General features: G+C 38.8%; 1 protein-coding gene across 1 annotated transcript in view; it reads right to left on the reverse strand.

Moving 5' to 3' along the window:
• Nucleotides 1–15,267, reverse strand: part of LOC146717777 (protocadherin-9-like) — a 57,244-nt gene that overhangs the window by 11,734 nt on the left and 30,243 nt on the right. The window lies entirely within an intron of this gene.

The raw sequence follows: 15,267 nt of genomic DNA on the forward strand, positions 1-15,267 counted from the left end.
CCTGGCCAAATACTCAGCATGGGCTAGATAGATGAGAGGTGCAAACACCATAACAATCTGCAATCAGCGCTCATCAACACAATGACACACAGAGGTGGAGGCACAGAGTTTCTATGGGGGGTAGAAACACAAGACATGTTGATGTAGGTACACACACACACACTCTGATGCTTTCATTTGAAAATCTTCTACAAGGGTAGCAATTCATTTTATTTTTATTTTTTTTGCAAACCTGTATGCTGCGAAGGCACTGGATGAAAGTGCAGATATACTGTACAGGTGTGCTGTTACCAACAAAAAAGCAATACATAAATGTATATTTATAAGACTAAAAAAATTGGATCTACCTTAAAATTCATTGCTCGTGGATGAATGTCTGAACATTTCCATATTGTGGAGATAATTTGAGAACTGGGAAATGGAAATAAAGCGTGTAAAATGAAAAGGAAGTAAAAAAAACATTACTGGAGAATTAAGACAGAAAGAAAAACAGGCTGATTAAGTGGGACATAACAAAGCACTCTGATATTTGCAAAAAGATTGGATTGTTCCAGCAGGAATACTATCTAAACAATCATGATTTTTAGGAAATGACTTTGATCTAAAAATGAAAATGCCACTCATAACACTCTTAGCTTTCGTTTTAAAATCAAATCGGAAGCTGATTTGAAGCATAAGCAGGTCCTCAGAATCAAATCTATTATGTAAGAACTGGATATTTTCTGAAAATAGCTAATAACTATGAGACCCCTGATTCACATGATGGAAAAAACAAAACAAAAAAACGACTAGACAGACAAACTGTACAGCAGCCACCGACGTGCTACCTCCTGTGTCGTGTAACAAGCAAATTCATCACACTGACCCATTGCCCCCAATTATTATGGAAAACAAGAATGAATCAAATTAACATTGAAGAAGCTCTCCAGTCCAGTAGCTGTCTGTATAGCCGATGGATTCAACGACAGGAGAAGAGAGGGTAATAAACAAGGTTCCACTGTATATGCTATATATCTTGCAGTCATTGATGATTAGCTCTGTTTTCCCTTAGCCATACATTACGGTTATTGCCTTCATGGCCGAGCAGATAGGAAGCGGATACAAAGACATTGTGAAGCCCATCTTTCAACTGATAACTGGCAGGCTGAAAACCACTCAGCACCACGGGCTGCATGTTTTCAGTGTTTGAGTAATCTGGACATGCTGAAAATTGTAATCTCTTATATGACAAAGGTGAGAGGAGGACCTGATGTTTTTGTTGTGCTCTGCCAGGATGTCAGTTTATTGTACAGTGAGGTATTTTTGAGGGGAAATCATTCACTCTGTTATCAAAAATGAGTCTCTCTTCAGGAGTCAGCAGCCAAAGTCCTGGTGTTTTGTCCTAATAGGCAATACTGAAAATGTGTAATCTGTTTAAGGTGTCAGTATCAGAGGCAGACACTCATGCTGCCCTTTTCTCCTGCCTTTTCACTCTCCAGCTTTAAAATATTTTGCAGACAGCTTAGGCATGAATGGAGGCTGTATACAGCGTTAGCGACAGTCATTAGTGATGAGCAAACTTGCATTTGCAATATCAGTGTGTATGGTAGCATGGTAACGGTTTTAATATGAAGGGCAGACTCTCCCCAAATCCCCCTGAGCATGTACACTTTAAAGGTTTTCCTTTTCCGAAGCACCACAGACCCTCCTCCGGGGACAACTATTAATTTTTCACTGAAACCTCCCCTGAATAATGAATTCTGTCCTATTTATACGCTGTGATAAGTCCACTGAATGTCTAAAAAGGGGTTATCGTGAAAAGGGTAAGGCTTTCAGAGAAAGACCTGTTCCTGCTTAACATGTTTAATTCATCCGCATCGCCATGTTCTTGAAAGCAGGAGAAAAGTCATATAATGTATCACTGGCAAACATGAAAGCAGACACAAACGGCACATTCAATAAATCACGGCTTTACTTTTACTGTTTTGATGTTGACTGTCACAATCCTCCACCCAAACACCAGTCGCTGAAAGTTCAGATATATGCTTTTTACTCCTCCAGGCCCTGGCTGACAGATATGCTCTCACTAAAATCACAGAGGTACTCAGTGGCTTGTGTTAATGTTTCTGTCACAACGCACTTTATTTGGGGTGTGCTGAGTGCAGACATTGTCAACTAACGCTCACAACAGAGAGAGCGACAGCCACAGATAGACATGCAGAGGGGCAGAGCGCGTGGAAAATGGCAGTTGCTGAAACATAAGCAAAAGAGGTGTAAAGTTAAGTCCATAAATAATTCAATAAAAACTAGAACATGACTTCAAAATCTGAACAAAAAGAACAACCTAAAATACTTTTGATACTTAAAATAACTTTTTCAGCCGTGACTTTATTACTCCAGGATAGAAAAATGCTTAATTTTGTTGCAAAACTATTCATTACAGTCTCACTGTAACTATAGCACATAATAACAGTGTATAGTTGGAGTCAACATTTAGCAGTGTGCAAAAGTCTTGAGCTATCCTTTCTTTATATCTCGCTTTCAAGGAGCCAGGCTTTGTTGTGTTTTCTTTAACTGTTCTTATGCAATAGTTCTCCAGATGGATGCTTTTTCACTTATTCTGACATTCAGCAGAGATGGACACGTCAGGCTGCTCTGCAAGCTAAGTTAACTAAGATAACATCAAAGTAAACAGAAACAATAATATGATGCTATTACAATATAATGTTACAGATAAGCAGCATTTCACTTTTTAGCATTGCATTTAATTGATGTTATCAGCTCACCACAGACTTGCTTTAATTCTCATTTTCCTCTTTACTTTTTCCTTTTTTCACTCCTAGCAGGGTAATGATGCCAATCCTTTTCATTGATTGGCATCACTTGTAATGGGAGTGAGTGCAGTCAGGTGGGGCCCCCTTATGGAGAAATTTTGGTTTAGCAGTGGCAGCACACGGGCAATCCATTGCCAGCCTGTGGGGAGCTTCAGACTGCCTGTCTACCTGCAGAGAACGTCTGTTGCCTGATGGGGGCAGAGAGAAAAATATGTGGTACCACAGGTTTGTGGGCTACTTGTACTTGTGCTGTTGGTGGTCCATCAACCAGTCACGGAGAAGAGTGAAGTTACATAATTTCAAAAAGCTGTACTTTTCATATTGTATTTGGTTTTTTGTCTCTGATGTTTTTGTGCTTCTCTGCCGTCACTTCCTTTCTGTCCCACATGCAAATGTCAACCAATCAGCATTCAACTGACGCATAGTGTCATCCTTGTTGAGCACTGTGCATTTGGGGTTTTAGTGGACTGCAGGGGATCACATTAGTGGTGATAGATTATAGGCCTTCTGTAGGCAAATATCTCCACAAATGGATACATCTGCAATAGTATAACTTAGAATCAGACAGTTCAGGTCTCTCTGACTTTCATTACAAACTTTGCACATTGCCACTGCTAAAGTTTAAGGTTTGTGAGCCCTTGGAGGCTTCCAACTGGCCGGAGACTCTAGGAAGATGCGTGCCTTACTTGATGGCACGTGGCGCCTCTGGGAACACTACCAATCTATGAATTGCCCTCCACATTACTGTAAGCAGACAGAGAATGAAACAAAAGTCAGAAAGCAATGTCCTCCAAGAAGCCTAGAGAACTGTTCCTGAAGACTTCTTAAAGAAATTATAAGAAAGTGTGCCTAAGAGAATTCGGGCTGTCAGGAATAAAGGTGATCACACTAGATATTGACTTTAAAGCTCTTTAGAGTAGTACAGGCCCTATGCCTTATGTAAAGTAGGTTCACTGATTGTATTCTGTCTGCAATGATGAAGGCAGTCCTCCAGTGGCTACAGCTTTCCACAGAGGAGAAGACAGTTAACAGTTACGTGACTCCTTTGCGCTACAGACTGCCAACATCCCATTGACCTCACTGTCTTTTATATTGTCTAGTCCTGTGTGCTAACTTGAAGATATTAACACGCCACACCTTTGATTTTTCATTCACTCAGGACACCATCCTCTTTGTATTAAAAAATGTCCATAAAGAGGGTAGAAAAAGTGGTAATGCAAGCTGTATCTGCTATATCGTTTATATGTGTTAGCACACTTAAAGAATTAGATTGAAAGTACAGGTAGTTTGCCGCAGAAAGTCAAAAGTCTTGGATGTCACTAACATGTCCGTATGTTTATGGAATTATTAAAGTAATTGCCAGCAACCCCCGGCTCATCGATACAATCACCCCGGCTACACTGACATCACTATAGCCAGCTCTATTTGGGGCTTTATTCTAAGATACTGTGTCTGCTTGTGGGCATGCACATATCTGTGCATGTGTGAGAGCGAAACAGAAACAGGCTCTCTCTTTGTAATTCAGTGTGTGAAGGCACCAATACCTATCTCTATGATAATTTCCTATTCACTATGAGCAAAGACAGCAACACTGATACAATTCATTTCCCCTTTATTAACTGGTGCGGAAATGTTGGACCCAGCAGAAGTGACTTCTGAAGTCTTTCGGGGCTGTAGGGTGGTCGAGTTTGTTTTACGGCTGGGAAGAGAAAGCTGCTCATACAGGGTGGCTGATCTTAGGGGTCCAGCATACATAATAGTGTATCTGCCAGACAGAATTTTAGTCTTCACTGAACATTTAGTGGCCTCTCGAATCTACATGATACCTTGAGCGAAAGTGTATCAGTTCCAAAAGTACACATGCTTTTTCAAAAGAAAAAAAAATTAAACTGCCCAGTTGTCTCTATAAATCTTTCACAAAGTTTCGGTATCATTTGTGGTGTTTACATTCCCTGGCTAAGTTTCATGTGTGACATCCAGAGGCAAGTCCAGTCAATCACAGTGACATTCAATTCACTAGAATTGATGACTTGCCATTTTTATCTAGCGCTGATGTCCTTTTTATTTGTCTTCATCCCTGACTTGTCCTCTCTCCACTCTGACATTGCTAATTATTTCAAACTATCAGGTAGACAGCTTCAATTTCAATTAAATCTCATCTTCTCTGTTGACCTTGGAGTGGAAAACAGGGTTGCACTCGCAGCCCTGAATAGTTCCTCTGGAAGTTATGGGTGTCATTTAAGATTTAAATTCAATTTGAGCTTGACTTCAGTGAACACACAGTGAGACAGAAGTGTGGTCAGTATATGTATTCCAGTAACACACTTAATGTGATAATCGAGAGGGACCCAATTAAAGCTTCAAGGCATAACTGGCTACTCCAACACACCCTGGGGCAGCTAGCAAGGACAGATTTACAGCCATACGCTGCTAATCTAGCTGTCTAGTAAGGGGTATGAATCTTAATGCACCGATGTTAAGATGACATACATGACATGGTAGTTTATGCTCACAGTATTAACAAGAATGTAAATGTAGGTTTACCAACAGAACGGTCACTTGCATCAAACTCATACTAACTGAAATATATACAGTATATATGTATTATTGAAAAGAAATGTAATTAATTTAAAAAAAAATCTGCAAAAATAGCTACATGCAGTTGTAGAGCCTGCTGAGAAAAAAGAAAGAAATGAAAAACAGAGACTAAACAGAGGGCACCATGTATGTAAGAAAAACAATTACGTGATATTGACAGCTAGTGCAATCAAACGCTCCCCTGCCAGACTCAATGAGGTGCCAATCAACTGAGTGTCTCTGTGTCGTGTTATTGCTGCTACTGCTGCCTTTCATTTTAGAGTCAGAGGAGATTCTGGCGTAGTGAATCATCAGTCGATACCTCAGAGCTGACGGTTAATGCTGATTGATGACACTCAATCCCTTAAACCAACTCCCCAGCATACCCGGCTCTCATCTGTAATAAACAGTAAGGCTAACAATAATAATAATAATAATAATAATAATAATAATAATAATAATAATAATAATAATAATAATCAAGTAGTATTGAGATAAAAGTATAGACATAGTGATATAAGTCTTGTTTTAATTAATACTGTGCCCAACTACCATCCTCCCCCCCATTTTAATGACTTTATTGCTGCTTTTTTCCCAGAAATGGGTTCCTCTGCAAATATTTACAAAAGGTCATCCATGATTGATTCAAGCTATAATTATAAAGATTATTAAAACAAAAGACGGAACACCGGGTGCTTTCTCCACATTGTCCAATGAAATACTGTGAATTCAAATGCCATCAAAAGAATGGCATTAGCCAACACAATGTGCAGACGCTGAAGAACAACTTAGTACACACATGCAATTAAAGTGATTCTATCAAATGTGACATTTCTATCATCATAACACTCTACCTTGCACTCCTTTTGCCTTCACCTGTGGTGACTTGCTCATGACTAGAATAATAGAACAAGACCACTCCTCGACAGAGAAAAAGATAATTTCTATCTAATGTGAATTTGTGTGAAACATGACAATAGGAGCCTGTAATAGGCACTTTCTAACCCAGAAATGTCAAGCAGAAGGAGGAACATTGCAACAAAACATAGGTATGAAATGGAATTGGTCAGGACTGTCACCCCTAGAAAGAACATAAAGTGATTCTCTCACTGTTCTACGGTCTTTGTCTCTACTCTGTCTGTCTCGATTTCGTGCTATTTGCGCTTCTCTGCCTTCTTCTTGCTGTTTATTGTCGGGACAATTTCAGGTAGTCTGATTTATTAAATCACGCTTTGGAAAAGGCAACTTCCCGTGCTCGTCTGGATACAGTCTAAAAATATATTGTACGCTCAACCTCATCCAAACATGATCTATAGTTAGGACCAATTCTTGCATTTCTTTCTTTCAGTTCTCTCCAACGCTGACTTTTTGTGGTACCTTTCAGTCAATTTACTAATTTGCAAGCATGTCACCCAAATAATGTCTAATTTGAAATTCAGTATGGAAATGTATTCACACTTATTATTTTACCATTTACCAAAAGTTTGTTTCTTTAAGAAGCAAAAGGAATACACAGCATTCTATAATATTGTTAGAGATTAAAACAAGCTGCCTGCACAGTGCTTTGAGACCGCAAGTGATGTGGGCTCGCATCCCCTTGATTCCAGTCGCCTTTTCATTCATATGTGCTTATAAAGAGCAAGGTTGCCCAATTATCATTTAAAGTGGTTAACATGCCCCAGCTGGCATTTCTTTCCATTTTCATCAAAACTATTATTCATTGTCATTATCAAACATGTTGAGAGCCCTCGTTGGAGTTGGCTGGCTATATTGCACATCTTCGCTTCAAGTACCGGTAAACAAACCTAAAGCTGGCAAACCCGAGTGGCAATATGGGAAATAATCATTAAGAAGCAGCTTCCTTGAAGCCCTGACCCGTCAAAAATAATTATCAAGGATTCAAATGCTATAAGAATGTGAATCACAAAAATGTTCCGTTTCTGACACCTTCTCTCCCTCCACTCTTCATTCCGTCTGCACTTTGCAGCAAACACAACAAAGAACTGTAAACTGTACTGGCAGAAGAAGAAAGGATATTAATTTTTCAACCTGGAAACTGTAAACTGAAAATACCTGTGAAGTGGATAATTCTGTCTGGGGGAGACATGTATTTTCCCCTTCCTTGTGTCAACACAACTTCTTTTGAGGTGTGCAGCGATGTCTGTATGGACCTGATAAGTCTCTTATTTTCAGCAAAGAGTAATTTGCAAAATGCAGATGGCTGTACACAGACTCTCCACATTGTTAATTAAATCATTCTGCCTTTGATGTTTTCTCAGGTTTTAATGGGAAAATAACAAAATTAAATAGGATGCTGTCTTCCCTTCTAGTGAAAAGAATGATCCATGGATGCTACATCAATTATTGAAGCTGAAATACTGTAAATAAATTAAATTAACCATAAATAAACCAGCATGACTTCCTAGTGAAAGCCCAGTATTGTTTTTCTTTAAACCTGTCAAGACACTGGTATGTGAAGGCCAGCATATATTATTCACAGCTATTTGCAAATCATACCTGTTGCCAAATGATCACGGACACTACGTTAAAGGAATAACAATACGTGGGTCTAATTCAAATGAAACATTGTATTTCGATGTAACCATATTATTTGAAATCTATGCAGGAGATTAATCAAAAAAGGACAAACTAAAAAATAAAAACATTAAAAAAAGCGGTCGCCAAGTAGACGGGGTGGTTTGGCGCCTTATGATTATGATTATATTCATCAGAATCCACCTTTCAGCATTTTACAATCTCCTACAACCTGTCTCTTAATTTGATCAATAAAAATGAGTTTCTCTCCTTAATGAAATCTGCACTCAATCACAAGTTTGTCAGCGAAAAGGTCAAGCAATAAAAGGAGATTTTGTTTGCAGAGGGGGAAAAAAAAGGCACTGCCTAATTAGTTTACTCTGCTCAAAATGGGACAGCTAAACAGCAGTCTTTCGGAAAAGTATGATGCAATCCATTTTATTTAGTCAATAGCTTCCTGGGCCACAAATATGCTGGGAGTATTACATGGCGACCTTTGCACTAATCAATCCTCTAACGCTTTGTGTCTAAAGAGTAAAGTCTGCAAATAAGGCAGAGCGAGTGTGTTTTCCAAGCAGGGTCAAGCTGATAGCACAATACAGCCCCTAAGGTGTTGATGGCAGGCTGATTATCTGAGCGGTTAGTGTTTTTACTCTGACCTCTAATTACTTCCAAGGCTAGTCTTTGAAAAAGCAATTATGAGCTGGGCCAAACTCTACATCTCACTTTAATGGTTCAATAATGTTAGAATTTATTTGTTCTAATTTGCAAAATGTCAGCAATAAGCAGACCAAAAAACCAAATAATTAAAAAAAAATCACTTTCATTTTTCCTCTACAGTGTGCCACAGGGTCCATGTTCCATTAAAAATCAAATGTTTCTTTTAGAGTCTAACCTAGTATTAATTAAATTTAGTCATCGCGTTTGGATCTGAAATGTGTACAACTGCAATCAAACATTCACACAACATGCATCCATATGACAAAAAAAGAAAAAGAAATGTAATTTGTTATTCGCTAATATGCAGATGGTTTAATATTTGGCTTAATGACTAACCCTGTATTTGTAAAATATAAAGTTAGTAAAACACTTATATTAAGCACAATATGGGATGCATGGAAGCATCCAAGGAAGTCTCTCTGCATTTAACTGCCAGAAGAGGGCATACGCTGTAGTCTCCCTCAGTGAGTCATTTCAATGTCTTGCTGTGTTAAGAAGTTACTTGAGACCCTTAATGCCGCTGCTAAGCCCTCTGATGTGCTATATGATCTGGTGCCTGTGTTGCAGAGTGATACCAACAATGCATGCTTACAAGATGCATCTATGTAACACTGCACAAGGCAACGAAATAGACATAAATTCTCTCTGGGATCAAGAAATGTGCAGTTGCTGTTGTTTGTGTTTTTTAGTTGTGCTCAAACAGAAAAAGTGTACACATAAAAAGAACAGATTACATTGCATGTTGCATGATTATTTTGTGTAAATTGCGTTCACCGTGTAGCTTATCCACCCACTTCAATCTTCAAGTTCAAAGGCAAGTGCTGCGGGTAAGGTTAGATTATTATAAGCGATCTTGTAATATTATGAAGGTATGAGGCACCTGCCTAAATGATATGTCCTGCTCCTGTCTAGCCACAGTTGTCCAAAGGCAACTTGACAGCATGGCCCCACAGACAGGCCCAAGATTAATGATTTGTGACAGCTTCAACGAGCCAGGATATGAACAGTCATCCTGCAGCCATTACATAAGTACAAACAGCTGTTGTTTCAGCAGAGGCTGTGATTTCTTACTGTAGCTGCTCCACATAGAACTGTGGCGGGAGAAGGGACCCCTGTCACATACAAATAGGCTGAACAATATTGTGGGGCAGCAGGGTTTACGGAGCAAGTGGCTGCATCACTGGTTGCAATTTCAATAGAGCAGGACTTTTCGATGTAGTCATTCTTCCTCTGGTCCCAAAATACTGAGACTGAGATATCTGAGGCATATGTGAAAAGAAGTAATTCGCTTTATACTGATGGCTTTGAGCATTCATGCCAATTCCTGTTGTGCAATTATAACAGACTCAGTTATGTTTGGCGCTAATTCTCCTGCTCAGGCTATGTTGTGATTAGCATAGGCATGAATGGAGCTAGACTAAACCTAGTCGGAGAATATAGTGAAAGGCCTGCGATTATATACAACATTATTTCTTTTCTGTTTCATTCTGAGAACATTGCCTTGTTCTGTAACAATAGGATTGAGATAGTCCCATTGTAATGAAAGCCTATTTTCAAACCTAGTGAATGTATGCAACATGACGAACCACTTTGTTTTAGAAGACAAAAGAGAGACTTGGCCTTGGCATATGCTTTCTGATACAGTCTGCTTGCTATTTCTAACTCTTTTCTTTCTAGATCACCCTAAAGGGGCATGCGGAGGAGCTTTGACTAGATGAAAACAGTTTAGAGTTTGCTTTGCACGGAAGGCCAGGTTGAATCCTTTTGAATGACCATCTAATCTGGTTTGTTAAACCACCAGTAATCATGAGCTGTTATTCAGCTATTATATTACAGAAAAATAAAATTTTTCTTTAACAAAATGTTCTGTTGCTACATTGTAATGATACATTATTATACATCTTAATTTACTTTTTCCAGGAAGGCTACACATTCTAGAAAAAATTGTGTTTAAAAAAAGGCACCACATTCACCTTTTATACAGTTCTACATCATATTTGCAAAATGTCATTGCATGTCTGCATGCACTGTCCTTGCTTAGGATTCAGCAGATGGAACCATGGGATGGAGGTTATCAGCCATCCCATTCCCCTCTGGACGGTAATTCGTTGTCGACAATGTGCTATGGACCCTAAAGGCCTGCCATCTGCTTACTTTTGCTCCTTCCAAAGGTGAGAAATTTCAAACTCCCACCTGGTTGATGTTTTAGCCATCAGGCCACCTCATGACTAGTGCCAATTACATGTCATGTAATAAATATGATACTTGTTTTCAATAAAGTAACTCTGGAATGTAAGTTGACAGAATACTATTTGCCCTTAAAATCTCTGTGTATTCTGATTGGTACAAGTATTTATTTCCTCTTTTTGAGGTTTTCTGAAAATTCAAAACCTATAAAAGGAACTAAACACACGCACTCCATTAACAATGACCCCCCTTCCCCCAATATAATACTAACAAGAATTCTAAGTTGGGGTTTTTTGCCTCCTTTTTGAGTTAACTCTTGATCTAAGCAGAAAACAGAGCAGTGACTTAACAGATACACTGTGTCCCAAGGGTGTCTTTATACTTAAATATTGAGCTCTTATCCTAAGCTTCCTGCATAACACTCTATATATCATCAAATTGATCCAATAAGGAAGATTTAAGCCTTAGCTCCGATACAGATCTCTCATTCTAAGGTCAGTTACTGGGAGCCAAAGGTCACGGGTCACCTGCCTCCTCACACCTGCCCTTGATGTATCCCCAGAAAAACTCCCTGAGGATCCAAGTGATTCCTATTCTGCTGATGAGTTAAATCTGCTTGAGCCACAGAAATCCACAGGATTTCCATTGGCCTTGTCTGCTGCTGTGTAGGACAGCAATCGTACTTCTTAGATACATCAATCAACACAACATGGGCACAGCATGTTGCTGCTGATGCACGACGTTCTAAGTTTGTCCAGCAAACCAAAGTTAATCCTGCAAAAACTCAAGGTAATTCATCATCAGATGGATTGTACTGGGGAAACTTTGACTCTGCATAGACACATAAATTCCTCAGGAGGCATAATCTTTTTACACTAAATCACTCATTCCCTTGATGCATAGATAGAGGGAGTGGTGAACTGTGAAACCATACAGTATGATGCAGGGTTGCTAAGTATAGTGCATGCAGCCCATAGAAGTTGTGGACAGAAGGTATCCCCTGGGCGCTCAGAGAAATGCTATGTATGAAATGGAGCGGCAAACTTCCTCTTTTTTGAAATGAGGCATTATGTATGCATCTGAGGATGTTTGTTAAAAACCCTTGTCTGCTGTCAGGCTTCACCTCCTTTCCTAAGCTCATAGAAGGAAACGTAAGCTGTTTACAAATGCAGTATGACAGGATGGATACTGCTAACTTAAGTTTTGATGTCAAAACCTGTTACTGACATTTAACAAGAAGAAAAAGCAAGTCAGAGCCTGAAAAAAAACCAACTGACATGTGGATGAAAATAATGCTTAAATCTGGAAGTGCTACGATGTATTTGTTCAGAGTAAACAAAGCTTGTGCTAAGTTGTGATCCCATACTATTTTTATTTAGTGATATAAGCTTCTAATTATTTAGTGGAATGGAAATAATTATCTCTAGAGAATAATAATGACTTATATTAGAAATAATAAGATTGTCTTAATGTCTGGGCAGACTGTATGTTACACTTTAGAGTCCTGCTATAATTCGTTGCCACAAATACCACTGTTTCTTTATGTTTTTTATCCACCTATAGCAGAATGTATACAGGAAAAATATTGAGTTTGGTGAGAAAGGCTTTGGGCTGTTTTGAGTTCAACTGGGAATAGATTTTTTTCAAGGGCAGTGTGCAATCATGGAGCTGTGTTATTCCCTATGATTGCCAGACCACTGGCAAAATGTGCAAACACACACACACACACATGCACATACACACACACACACATAGATGTGCACATGGCATCACTGTGTGAAAATGTGACTTCAAAACATCAACAAAATATTCAGAGGGAAGATCAGAGTGCAGAGACATCACACATCCAAGTCCAGGTGATATTACCATTTTTGTGCATCATTCTGCTCTTCTCTATGGCCCAACAGTTGTGGCCCATGCACTATGGATTAGCTAAATCTGTTGTCAAGGCAACATGATAGATAAAACAACAACAACAACAACAACAACAACAACAACAACAACAACAACAACAACAAAACAAAATTAAGAGGCTTTTACAGCTAAAAAAAACTTCTCGATATGAAGCTCAGAAAAAGAGGTCACTGTAAAATCAAACAGAGAGTGGAGACAGATTAATAGATTCAGTGTGTTGTTTCAAAATGAAATAGAGCAATACAATTTTGAGGAATCAGAAACATTTTGATACAAGCTAGCATACAACATTAATTTGACTGTCCCATGCAAAAACAAACACAGGTGTACTTACTGTAAAATTCAGGATTTATGCTTTGCACTGGAGTGAACTGTGCTCATTGATAAAGCTCCATTTGGCAATGCTAAAAAAACACTCAACTTCAATTTCTGCTGGAAAAGCTACATTTCGACTTTTCAATTAAGAGCGGCTTTGGCTCAGGTGAAGAAAAAAAAGTGCTTTGTCCACCAGGATGGTGATTCAATCCGCAGCTCATCCACTTTGCATATTGAAGTGTCCTTGGGCATTATACAAAAGCCAAAAATTGCACTTATGTCACTGGTGTGTGTGTGACAAAAAATGAACTCTATGTTTAGCTTTGTGTGATTGTGGCTTGTAGAGGAAAGGAATATCTGAGTGTCTGATGAAACTCGAGAAAACGCCACACAAATTCCATCTGTTTATCTTACATGATATGCATTGTACTCTGCTGCAATTGTCAGAATAACTCATCTTGATAAGTTACGTTTTTTTGTAATTTTTTTAATTTTCTCCAACTTTGTGATTTGTGTCTGTATATATTTTGATTGCCTGTAGTGCTTTGGAGGGGGTTTTAAATAATGAAAGGGAAATAACTTCAAAGAGATTAACTCATCAACTTTGGATAATAATGAAACAATGAGGTAGCACATTGTTTTCTTTTCCTTTCACGGCCACTGTATTAGAAATCAGAAAAGAACATGTAGAGTGATTTCATTATGTTTTTGTCTTGCTAGCTGTCTTTCACTGCCATTTCTAATTTTTTATTTTTTAGCACTCTTTTGTTAGAAGGAATAATTCAGTTCAAGGGCAGTTTACTAGCACCCACTCAACCACGGTTGATCTTCCATCACTGCCAGCAGCAGTGAAAAGCCAGTGAAGAAGTCAAGGAAGATCACGAGCCTTACTGCAAAGAAAAAATATTTGTTTTCCCTTTTGACTTTGGTATTCAGAAAGTCAGCGAGCACCTTATGAGGACCAAGCATTATTAGAGAATCATACAAATGTGCCTGGACTGTGAGTGTAGTATGACTTCAAGCTTGTTAAAGGGGCCTGGTCAAGTTATGTCAGATTTTAACAGCCATTCGCACAGATTGGCCTCGCTGGCATTCTGAAGGCCCATAAAGCCTGATTCATCACCCCTATCACTTGCAGAGGGCATGCTGAAGGCAGGGAAAGAGCAGCTCTCAGGTATGCTAAAGTCATTCATGATGGAATCTGTCAACTCTACAAATGGCTCCCTTTCACCCTGCTGCCTAGTGCATTTTATCAGCAGAAAGAGTCGGTGACAGAAACTCTATTGAACTCTGACTGTCTCTCCACACATATTATTTTGTTCCTTTGAGAAACATTTGTATTAGGACAGTGTTAGATTATCAGTCAAATTTGGGCCTGAGAATAATAATAAGAGCCAAGCAGGTAATACTTGTCAGAACCCCGAGTCTCATTGTTTGCCAGTAGTATCCTTGCTTGGCTCTTCTTTTTCACCTTCCCCCTAGTAACCATAATTATATTGGGAAATTCTATTTGTTGCAAGGCTGCTGACAACCCTTGAGAATGGAAAATACAATTTAATAATTTGCTGCTGCCGACACATCTTCAAGCACAGCAGGATTCAGGGGAAGAAGACAACGGGAGGGCTTTAGAAGCATTATGGATGCTATTGGATCATTTTTTGAGTGACAGATAACAAGCTTGGAGGCCCAGGGAAGTTCTCCCTAGATGAATATAGTCTGCTTTGTGCCAGTTAACAGATATGTTTATTCTTGTCATTAAAAACAGTGAAAATGTGGAAATAAAATTGATTATCCACACTATTTTCATTGTATTTGCTGAATCAATAACTGTTTTTTCTTTGTATGTATCAAATATTTATCATTCATTCTTTCCCTTAGAAGCTATTCTGTCCCAGATTGTAACCACAAATGTGCTAATACGTAACCCAAATATATGTGCCATTGATATCAAGGATGAATGCAATTTTTTTTTGTGGTGGAAAATTGAGTATCGGAGTGTGGATCTTGGCATACCAGCTGCTGGGCTGCCTCCTTACATTCTGTTTCCCTCCACTAGTCCAATTTCATATTGATGAGCTCTGCAGCAATTCAAATTGCATGTCTTCTTTAAACATTTAACTAGCAAAGAGAGCAATCACAGTCTTTGCTCAAATCCTGCCTCTGTTGAAAAATGCAAATGCTACTGCTGTGAAAGAAAAATCAGAAA

This window comes from Copadichromis virginalis, linkage group LG2 (assembly GCF_057382275.1).
Source record: "Copadichromis virginalis isolate Kocher_CV1m ecotype Utaka linkage group LG2, C_Virginalis_male_GT1.1, whole genome shotgun sequence".
In the NCBI taxonomy this organism is placed as follows: Eukaryota; Metazoa; Chordata; class Actinopteri; order Cichliformes; family Cichlidae; genus Copadichromis; species Copadichromis virginalis.